The 11379-nt window shown below is 45.8% G+C and overlaps 2 pseudogenes; both read left to right on the forward strand.

Moving 5' to 3' along the window:
- Positions 1-748: 748 nt before the first annotated feature.
- On the forward strand, positions 749-3262 carry LOC147962849 (uncharacterized; annotated as a pseudogene).
- Positions 3263-10181: 6919 nt separating this feature from the next.
- On the forward strand, positions 10182-11008 carry LOC147962850 (uncharacterized; annotated as a pseudogene).
- Positions 11009-11379: the final 371 nt, after the last annotated feature.

Here is an 11379-nt window from a genome sequence, read left to right on the forward strand (position 1 = left end):
TCTCTCTGCCTAGAAATATAGAGACACAAGGCTAGTCTCGCGAGGCCCGAGGTAGGCAGAAACAGATCGACCCACCAACGAAGAAACTCAGCACCAGGCGTCCGGCGCGACGCAAGAAGCTCTCCGAAGAACTCTCGCCGGCCGGACCAAGAACGCGGGCATCCACGCCGGCATACACGGAGAGGAGGAGGCCGGCGTTCATCCATCTACGCTCAAGGAACCTCGGCGGCATCGGCATCGACATCGTCGGAGTTTGTCTACGCCAAGCCTTTCACTTTCAGGTGCCATGTTCTTGGTTGGAGATGACTTTGGAGCAGCCAGAGCTCGCCACCGACGCTGCCCAATCGCCAGCCCCAGTGCTCTACCATGGCGCTCTATATGTCCCCGGCGAATAGGTCACAAGGCACAAGTCTTGCCGAACAGGTCACGATGCACAGGTCACAACGAACGGGTCTCTCCGGTGCACAGGTTCACGGTGTTCCGATCGTGATGCACATGTCTAGTGTCTTGCTTCCCGGAGGAGATGCCATGGCGGAACCGGAGCCCGCGGCGACGTAGCCCAAGACTTTGCCCTCCTTCGAGAGACGCACCCATTATGGCGCATAGGTCCATCGCGTTTCGATCATGGTGCACAGGTCTGATGTCTTGTTTCTTGGGAAAGACAACGTGGCGGAACTAGAGCTCACAATGATGCAGCCCAAGACTTTGCCATCCTTCGAGGGGCGCACCCATTATGGCGAACAGGTCCATGGCGTCGCTGGCGTACAGGTCTCCCTTTCATGTAACACCAGACCAAAGCAACACGGCCTCCACAACGTCACTTTTCCACGGCCCCATGAGGCGGCGTCTTTGTCTTGGTGGACCGCCAAATACTTGGCGTCTAGCCGAGATGAGGCGCCAACCACCCCCGGCCACGCCAATGTGAGCGCGTGTCGGTTTTTACGGTGACGCCGGTCTCTCCAAACTATTACTTCCACAAGGCGTAGCCCCTTGAACACCTCGATGAAGCAACAGGTCGTCGAGAAGTCAGCCGAGCGTGACCCATGCTACCCCAACTCCAACTACTCCAACGCCGCCAAGACCGACGAGGCACGACGGCGAGGGCGGGCGCGGCCATCGCTAAGGCCACGCTACTTGCGGCGCGTGTACCGACGAGGACACGGGCTCTGCCGCTGCCCACACACGCATCATCATCATCATGCATGGAGAACGCGAAGCGAAGGCGACAAAAACGACCACACAGCTTAATCGGAGGTGTCCCGCGGAGCAACCCGCGGGAGTAATCGCCCCGGGAACTAGGAGACCGCAATCGCCACAGTCAGGGTGGCCGCGCTAGTAGGCCACGGAGCGCATTTGTTTTCTTTACGGGACCTTGTAATTTTGTTTCTCCGATGAGATTAATGAAATACCCGTTTCCCGTATCTTTTTCTTTGTGAACTACGGTACACTGACACGCCTATAATATCTTATTTTCCCTGAAGCGTTGAGAGATAATAACATAACCATCACGTTATTTTTATTATTTCTCGTGTCAAACAGACGCGGGAACGCCTGTATCGCTCCTTCATATACTAGAGAAAATAAACGAAAAGATGCAAGTCAACGCACCACAAAAAGTAGTTTTCTCTGTCTACAGTTTCGATCGCAACTATCGTCGGCTACACGTTCAAAACCAACATCTAGATGCCTCCCGCGCATCTCCACCGTTTGCAAGCACTGGCAAGGCCTCGTCACCGACTCTAGATTCCTCCGCTGCTTCTATGCACAACACCGGCACCCGCCCCTCCCCGGCGTCTTCTTCCGTCACGGCGATAAAATCAAATTCACTTCGGTCCTACATGCTCCAGACCACATCCCTGATGGGCGGCTCAGAATGCCAATCGGCGACTTGTTGGGCTGGCTGCTCAGGTGCCGCAACGGCCTTGTCCTCATCTTACACCGGTTGCGCACGGAGGTCCTCGTGTGTGACCCCATTGCCGGTAATCTGCACTGTGTGTCAATTCCACCCGAGTTCAAGTGCGTCTACGTCTATGGAGCAGTGCTCTGCGCTGCCCGTGACTGGGGGCATGTGCACGGGGGTTGCCACTCACCCTCTTAAAGGTGGTCTTGCTGCTTGTGTGTTCACTACGGATGGTCGATCCCTTGCCTCTGTTTATTCTTCCGAGACCGACAGATGGGCCGATCTCATCGAAGCAGAGGTTCACTATCGAGATTGTTTTGGCGGTTATATTAGTACCCTAGTTGGTAATCTCGTTTATTGGTCATTTAAGTATGTGAAGGAGGGTATACTTGCGTTTGATTTGGATCCGCAGAACCTTGATGTGCTCGAGGGGCCTCCCAATAGGAATCATTCCTACAGCCATCAGATCATCCAGACTGAGGATGGCACAGTTGGTGTCGCCAGGATGTCTCAACATTACCATAACATTCAAATGTGGCAGAGGAACATCAATTGTCATTGTATTGCCACCTGAGAGCTGTGGAAGACCATTGACACATATTATATTCTTGGGTTGCCTCCTCTTGTTGAAGGAGAGAATGTATGGTTGAAATTTATACGCGGATATGTTGAGGATACTGATGAAATATTTTTATGTGTGAAGGACAGTGTCTACATGGTTCAACTTAACTCAATGCAATCAAGGAAACTTTGTGAAGCCCGTAATATTAGTTCATGTCTTTCTTTCAACAGTTTCTATGCGCGAGGTAATATACTGTGCAGTAGTTACCTTATATTTTTATGTTTCGCCCGTGGATGCTCGAATATCAATGCTTGATAGACAATCATAGTCATACTGTTTAGTATATGTTCTCGTTTAATACATCTAGATAGACAATCATAAGTCATCACTACTTCCTTTTTGAGCAATGTCATCACCAGTTCATCTTCTTTTTGCATGTGTTAACATTTAATGTGGCTATTTCCATCCTTGAGAGATATAAAACCAAATATCAAATGAGTAACAGTGGAAAAATCAAATGATGAATGGTTAACTCATTCTTACTTTTAATGATACTGCTCAGAAATCTTTTAATCCCTTGGTGAATGTGTAGATTATTTGGAAAGAAACTAAGTTGATTGATAAACCTATTTAACAATGTGTTGGTATTGCCTATTGACTCATTGGCTGTGATATATCATATGATTGATGATAAAGGCTTAAACCCAACTCAACTGGATGCATGCATGCATGCATAGTCATATACAGTATCTTATCCAGTTTAAATCTTGATGTGTGCAGGTGCGAGGAAGACAAGCTAGGCGGCCCTGTTGATGGTCTTCACCCTAGTGCTCAGCTTGGTAACACCAAATTGCGTGCGTGCACGTGGATGCAACGCAGGTCCTTCATGGCAATGAAAGGGCCAGCCAAAGGCTAAAATCTGTGTTGTCATATACTATCAGATAAAGACGAGTGTCGTGTATCTTATACTATTACTATTGACACTAGTAACTAGTAAGCTTTTGTGATCGAGGAAACAATTAATATTGTAGCTGCATGGAGACTAGGAGACTATTTGTGATTTATATCTGCGTGTTGTAACCTGAAGGAAGAATATGTGAACATAATAGCAATGAGGGTCAGATTGAGTCATGTACGGTCGGGTGTTTGGGCGGACTGGATTTATGCAGTCGACTGTAGCTGCTGTTAGGATAGCTCGCTGTGTTGATATTTTTAGGAGAAGAGAAGAGTAGAGTGGGGACTGGGGAGCTGCTTGTGCTGCATTTTGCATTTTGCATTTTGGATTGGAGGGGAGTACAGTTTAATTTGTGCATGTCGGGTTGCTCTGTTCAGGGAGTAGTATTGCTTTATAAATTTCCTCGTGCTGATTCCTCTGAAGGTAAACTGCTAATTTCCTCTGAAGATAAACAGGGACAAGTGCTTCTATGTTTAAATTTCCTCTGAAGGTAAGCAGCGGGTTTTGTAAATTTCCTCATGCCGATTCCCTGCATCCTGCTCTGTATACGAAAATGTTAATTAATTGTTCGTTTTCGATATGCGTCTGACGTCAGTGAGAATCATATTGTTGCAATTAGACTGGTAGAGAAAGTGATTGAATTGTCCAAACATCAGTACCTATTCGCAATACCTCCACCTAGCATGCGTGATTTGGACAATTCAGTCACTAGCTGATGTGTGCTTTACACAAGGAAACTGAATCATCTTGAGCCTAGCTCCATCCTTTGTTTGTTATAAAATTTTGTATTCGTTCGTCTCCTTAATCAACCACTTGGACACCTTTCATCCATTTTTACCACCACTAGTTTCCGTACTGATTCTTCCATGCTGTCGAGCTAATCAACGCTGTGAAAAGGAAATATACGATAGACTTGGCCGGGATGAGACAAATTCCCTCTCTTGCGACCACCCGGGTACTTTTCGTTTATTGCACAAAGTCTCTTGTGATAATGACCTCATTGCTTTGGCATTCTTCAGTAATTTCAAACATTGGTAACTCCTCCACACGATAGTTTTGGTGTTTGTTAGTAATTGCAGTCATGACCAGCTTGCTCTGTTTTTCCCTGATGCAGTCGTTCGTAGATTTAGAATATATGCGTAGTCTAGTGTGAAGTAAAATGATCACTTGCAGTTTCTTCCACATTTTCAAAGCATTGCCCCATATATTAAGTCACTGATAGAGCAATGTGACCACAGTGAAATTAATTACTTTCATATTTGGACATGTCTAAGATATGTTCACGTTCTTGCTTATTTGGTCGATCCGTACATCCAACACATGACCAGGTTAACTTTATTGTAGCACATTGCTTATTTGTCTCATCAAAAGGCATCAATCGAATTACCGAGATTTATGTAGTCCAGTTTTATTTTATACTGTCTAAAGTGGTGATGATAGTTTTCTTACTAGTTTGTTATAAATACAAAAAACATATCTTAATAGTTGGTTATGTAATTTCAGGGCGATTTATACTGACCCACCCCCAAAGATCTATACAGATCTGTTTGTTATTAAGAAAAAACAACAGTGGTAGATCTGATTTATATAAATTTCAGACGCATTTTTTGAAAAAATATATTTTTTGAAACACGAACACCCTCATATTTGTGAATAAATTTTTGGAAATGCATCCATTGTTTTTAAATGATTTATGAACAACTTTGAAACTGGAAAGATTTTATGAAATTCTTAAGAACAATTGAAAATGTGAACATTTTTTAATCTGTCAACAATTATTTTTCTCAGATAATTTATTGAATACAATGATTTTTTAAATTGGAAAATTTTGGAAACTCCCCCCAAAAAATAATGCGAACATTTTTAAAAATTCACGAACAATTTGTGAATCCTATATATGTTTTGGAATTGTGCACTTTTTTATGAAGTCACCAACATGTTTTGAAAATGGTAAAAAAAATGAAAATGAGAGCATTTATTGAACAATAAAAATTGTGAATCTGATTTTTTAAAAGGTGCAGAAAATTTGAAGTTCCTAAGTTTTGAAAGAATGTTTGTTTTTAAGAATTTGAACATTTTTCGTTATTTCTGTACAAAATTTAGAAATATGAATATATTGTGGGGTGAAAATGAACAATTTTCAAATTTCCAAACATTTTTTACCAAACATGACAGCAAAAAATGCAAATTCCAAAAGAATTGGATAAAGATACACATTTTAATATTTGAAAATTGACAAGTTTTTAAAATAGAAAGAAACAGAAATGAAAAAAAAAGAAAAATGAAAAAAGAGGAAAAGAAAAACAAAATAAACCGAGAAAACCCATAAAAGAAACTTAATTCGGTTCAGGAACCTTCTAGATTTTTTTTAGGGGTAAAAGCCAGACTTTATTCATCAATAACCACAACGTGTGGTATAGAGTTAGTTCTCATCATGTGGTTGACCAAACCAAAAATGACGCCCAGGACTAGAGAAATAGCAAATCTAGCTAAACTATTTGCTTCATAGTTACTAGCGCGACTCTCAAAAATGAAATTACAATCGAAAGGTAATGCTCGAGCTGACGTCTCATTTATAATCGCTCCATATCTGCCTTGTGTCCCCTGTTTAATGTCACGTATCACCTGTCTTGAATCAGAGGCTACAATGAATTGTAGCACCTCTGTAGGTCCTCAGCTAGACATAGTGCTTCCCGGCATGCCATCGCCTCAATTGTAGCAGGATCGTCGATGCCATCAATGACAAGCGTCGAGCTTCCAAGATATATGCCATTATGGTCACGACACACTGCTACCGCCACACCGCCTCTTCCTTCTAGATGGTTCCCAAAACCGGACAGGAATCTAGAAGGTTCTTAAAACTGGAACGAAGGAATATGTTAAATGGGCCAGCCCAGATGCGCTGTGGCTATCAAGACCTGTGCGTTTGGTCGATAGTTTGTCGCAAATTCTAAAAAAAGAGATAGTTTGTCGTAAAATGCGACAGACAGAAAATTCCTATATAGATATACTAGTCACTTGACCCATTTGGCAGCTACGAACACTACCATACATGATACATGGAAAGTGAATCTTGTTTCTGGCAACAAGCTATTTTTACATCGAGGAAACAATTGACAGCTGAGTGAGTCTCGTTTCTGGTTTATGCATGACAGGTGTTTGGGCATGATTCATTCATTCGGATTTGGTTGCAGCAGCTGTTAGGAATGAAATCTGGAGAAGAGCAGAGCAGAGTGGGGGAGATGACAGTAGTATCGTGTAGTAGTGTTTTGTGACAATAGCACTCCAAAGTTCGTCCTAATTTTGTGCTTGATCAGTGTTACTTTCACCATTGAGCAAAAGTATGCACGGCGAGACACTAGGATATGTTGGTTGTTCCTAGTCTACATGATAGTAGGGTTTATAGTTCGACAGTAATTAAAAATAATCATTTTAGGCTGCTGAGGAACTCTGACGAAAATGAAATCAGAAAAAAAAATCTATCTTTCATATATCAAAACGACAGGGAAAGAAGGGCGTACAGATTGATTCCCTCAAACCCCAGATCGACCGACGCCTTCCTCCCAGGACCAGATCCACCCCATTGAGGAGGGCACCGCCATGATCCGTGTTAGATTTGTGTCGAATATAGTGTACGAGTTAGGTTACAGTTGGACTCTGAGTAGTATTATCTTTAGATAGGATATGAAGTTGTGTCCTAGTAGGACACTTGTATCCTAGGCCTCTCTTATATAGCGGGGGTAGACACACGATGTAACCTATGCCAACATAATAGCACAGGCGCGCAAGGGGGAGCCGGCGGCGTGTGCCGGCGTGCGGTATTGTGACGGTGTCACGGGGAGGAGCGCCCGTAGTCAAGCTCCGGGGATGTAGCCATGATGGTGAACCTCGTTAACAAATCTCGGTGTCGTGCTCGTGTGATTGCTTGGTTCTCGAAGGATCGACGGTATGGCCTCGGATTTATTCTAACAAGTGGTATCATGAGCTAGGTTGTTTGAAGGTCGTAGTGTTGATCAAGAGGTGTCGAGCCGTGTGTTGATTTCGTTCGTCATGGACGGCGTTTGGATATCGGCGTAATCGGACAGCGGCGGAAAAGCAATCGGAAGCGGCCTCGACGTGATAACGTGCCGCAGGCTGGTGGCGCATGGCACGCGGGTACACGGCAAATCGATTCGATGCGGGCTACTGTGGCCTTCGGATCGAGGCCGACCGGGCGACTGTTGCATGCAGGCGGCAGTCAGCAGATCAGATCGAATCTGACCGGAAGCGACTCGGCGGCAGCTGGCATACCCCGCGTGCAGAGGCCCCAGCAGGAAGCTGGCGTTGTGCGGAGCTAGAGGAGTCACGTACATGATTTGTTGTTGGAAAAAAATCGGCACATGGCAGACCCAATCGGCGGAGAAGCCATCCATTGATACGGATCATAGTGCAAGGGCATGACAAAAGCAATAGCTAGTATTGGAGTTGTGCCTGGAGCGGTTACACGTGAAGACCGAGATTGGTTGGATTTTGCTATTAGTATACAGGGGTGTACCTCATCAGGTTTTGCTTGTGTACTTGGGGCATCGCGGTGAAGCTCGGTTAATTTTTTCACAAGGTCAGCTGTATGAAGAACCATGGTGTCATCGGATACTAGGTTTGAAGTGGAGAAGTTCACGGAACTGAAAACCTTGGGTTATGGCAGACACGGGTGAAAGATTTGTTGGCACAACAGGGATGCTTGAAGGCGTTGTGGGAAGTCATGACAGCTGAGATGGAAGTATCATGTGATGGATGGAAATTCACGAAGACGATTTGGAAGCCTCGAGTGTGTTGTTGCAGTCGAACAAGTTCGGCTGGGTTGGACTGGACAGTCTGACGATCGACGTGAGTCGGTTGGTACAGAAGACGGTGGTGGGATCAGCGAGGACGACATAAGAGCGTTGATGCTGATGGTGACCGACTTCTGGACGTGGAAACACGTGGCGCAGGCCCGACGGCTTGTGTGGCTTCGACAAGACTATGACGCGGGGTTGATTCAAGACGGTGCACACGGAGCTTGGAATCGACGGGGCGCAGGGTGGACTGATCATCTACCGTGGAGTCATGTTGAAGGTGGAGCTGGATTGAGGGGCTACGATGTAAGGATCCAGGGAATCGAAGCCTATTCAGCAAGGGGGGAAAAGCGAGTGGCACGCAGTTCGGACTGGAGCCCAGTGGTTTGATGGGAGCGTGAAACTCGTCATCGGTCGGTGATGACCGATGGTACTCTGCAGTGAGGGTTGAGTGGTGTGGGTTCGCGACCCTTGAGACTCGACCAGGGACAGCGGAGGCTCGACGCGGTAATAGCGGCGAGGCGTGCGGTATGCACGAGGCATGGAGACGGGCCAAGGCTCTGGTGGTCATACATGTGATGAGGCAACTGCGAATTTGACTCGGGATGACTACAAGCAATGGTGAAATTTCTTCAAGTTTCAGACAGGCAGTCAAGAAAGGAGCGATGGTGTTCAGTTCAAGTAACTATTATGTGTGACACCCAATATGTGAGTTGTTCACTTTCACGCAGGTCAGTGATCTGTGTGTGATGGCGTTGGACGGATACTCTGGAAGTTGGGAGCACAGACTAGAGTAAAGAGGAACTTAATTTTGCTTGAGTGTTGACTATGGTCAAGAAAAGAAGGGACTACAAGTTGCAGGTGGAGTCATATGGAATCTTTGGAGTAGCAGCGGTACTCATGGGATAAGCTCAAATCCAATGTACATGGAAGTTTGACGCATTGACGAATTCAAGATGGTGGAGAATATTCGCCAAGGTGGAGTTTGTTAGAGTTGTGTCGAATATAGTGTACGAGTTAGGTTACAGTTGGACTCTGAGTAGTATTATCTTTAGATAGGATATGAAGTTGTGTCCTAGTAGGACACTTGTATCCTAGGCCTCTCTTATATAGCGGGGGTAGACACACGATGTAACCTATGCCAACATAATAGCACAGGCGCGCAAGGGGGAGCCGGCGGCGTGTGCCGGCGCCCGGGTGGCCGGTGTGCGGTATTGTGACGGTGTCACGGGGAGGAGCGCCCGTAGTCAAGCTCCGGGGATGTAGCCATGATGGTGAACCTCGTTAACAAATCTCGGTGTCGTGCTCGTGTGATTGCTTGGTCCTCGAAGGATCGACGGTATGGCCTCGGATTTATTCTAACAATCCGCCACCACGTTGTGGCAGCGCTGGAAGATGACGACATGCTCGGAGAGATCCTCCTCCGTCTACCGCCCCAGCCGTCCTCCCTTCCGCGCGCCTCTGCCATCTGCAAGCGCTGGCGAGGCCTTGTCACAGACCCCACATTCCTCCGCCGCTTCTATGAACACCACCGGGAGCCGCCCTCCTCGGGGTCTTCTTCAATCACGATGCTAAGGCTGCTGCCAATGCATGGGTGCTTAGATGAGGTGCTAAGCATATTAAATAACTTAGCAACTATACTCCCCAATGCATAGGTGCTTAGCTTATGGTTGCTAAGCTTGCTTCATTTAATGATTTAGCAACTAAAGCTCTTCATGTATTGGTGGGCTCCTTTCCTTTAAATGTTTTGCCTAAGTTCACGCGCTTAGCATTGGTTCTTCCTGGGGTCACCATCCTCATCTCTCTCATCTTAAATAACTTGCCACATCAGATTTTTTACCTACGTGGAAGGCTTAGCACCTGTACAAGCTGGAGCATTGGGAGGGGCCTAAGCTCAAGTACACTCCCATCCTGCCCGCTCCTGACCGCATCCTTCCTGCACACCTCGACATGGGGGGCCGACTGCTCTGGTGCCACCATGGCCTTGTCCTCATCTTATACCGGCCGCGCTCTGAGGTTATCGTGTGCGACCTCATCACCGGCGGCCAGCACCGTGTGCAAATTCCACCCGAGTTCAAGATGGGCTACGTCAACGGGGAGGTGCTCTGCGCTGCACGCGACAAGGGCCACGTGCACGGTGGTTGCCACTCCGCCCCCTTCAACGTGGTCTTGCTGATTATGCACGCTAAGGATAGTCGACCTCTCGCCTCTATTTATTCCTCCGAGACCGACACATTGGGCGGTCTCATCTCAACAGAGGTTCCAGGTCCAGATCGTTCTGGAGCTTATATTAGCACCCTTGTTGGTAATGTCCTTTACTGGTCATTTATGTATGTGAAGGAGGGTATACTTGGGTTTGATTTGAAAAGGAAGAGCCTTGATTTGCTCGGGGGGCCTTCGGATATGGATCTATCCCACAGCCACCAGCTCATTGAGGCAGAGGATGGCACTGTTGCTCTCATCATGTTGTGTTACCGTTACCAAAACATTCAAATGTGGCACAGGAAGGTTAATCACCATGGTGTTGCTACATGGGTGCTGCAAAAGACCGTTGAAACAGATAACATTCTTGGAATCCCTCCTCGGATTGAAGGAGAGGAGGCAAGGCTGAAAATTATACTAGGACATGTTGAGGATACCGATGGGATAATTCTATATGTGAACAACAGTGTCTATATGGTTCAACTTAAGACGTTGCAATCTAGAAAACTTTTTGAAGCCCGCAATAGATTTACTTATACTACCATTCTTTCAAGAGTTTCTATGCGCCTAGGTGATTGTTCATCCCTGGTGCTCATATTGTGGGAGTAACCTAATCTTCTTTGTTTTGTTCGTGGATGCTCAAATACCTTTGCTAGATAGATGACTATAGCCTTGTTGTTTAGATATGTCCCCTTTCTATATAGCTAGATAGACATGTGTAAGTTATCTCCAATTCTTTTTATAGTAATGGCATCACAACTCCATTGTTGATTTCCTAGATTAGAAAGCTTACAGCCTGTATCGTTTTTTGTGTGTGTTATCGTTAGTTATCTCCATCCTTGAAAGAGTGGAAGATAACAAATCAAATATCAATTGAGTAATAGTGGAAAATCAAATGTCAAATGGGTAACTCATTTGTACTTCTAATGATACTATTCGGAAACAA

This window comes from Triticum urartu, chromosome 7A (genome assembly GCF_056163025.1).
Source record: "Triticum urartu cultivar PI428250 chromosome 7A, HENAU_Tu73, whole genome shotgun sequence".
NCBI classification, from domain to species: Eukaryota; Viridiplantae; Streptophyta; class Magnoliopsida; order Poales; family Poaceae; genus Triticum; species Triticum urartu.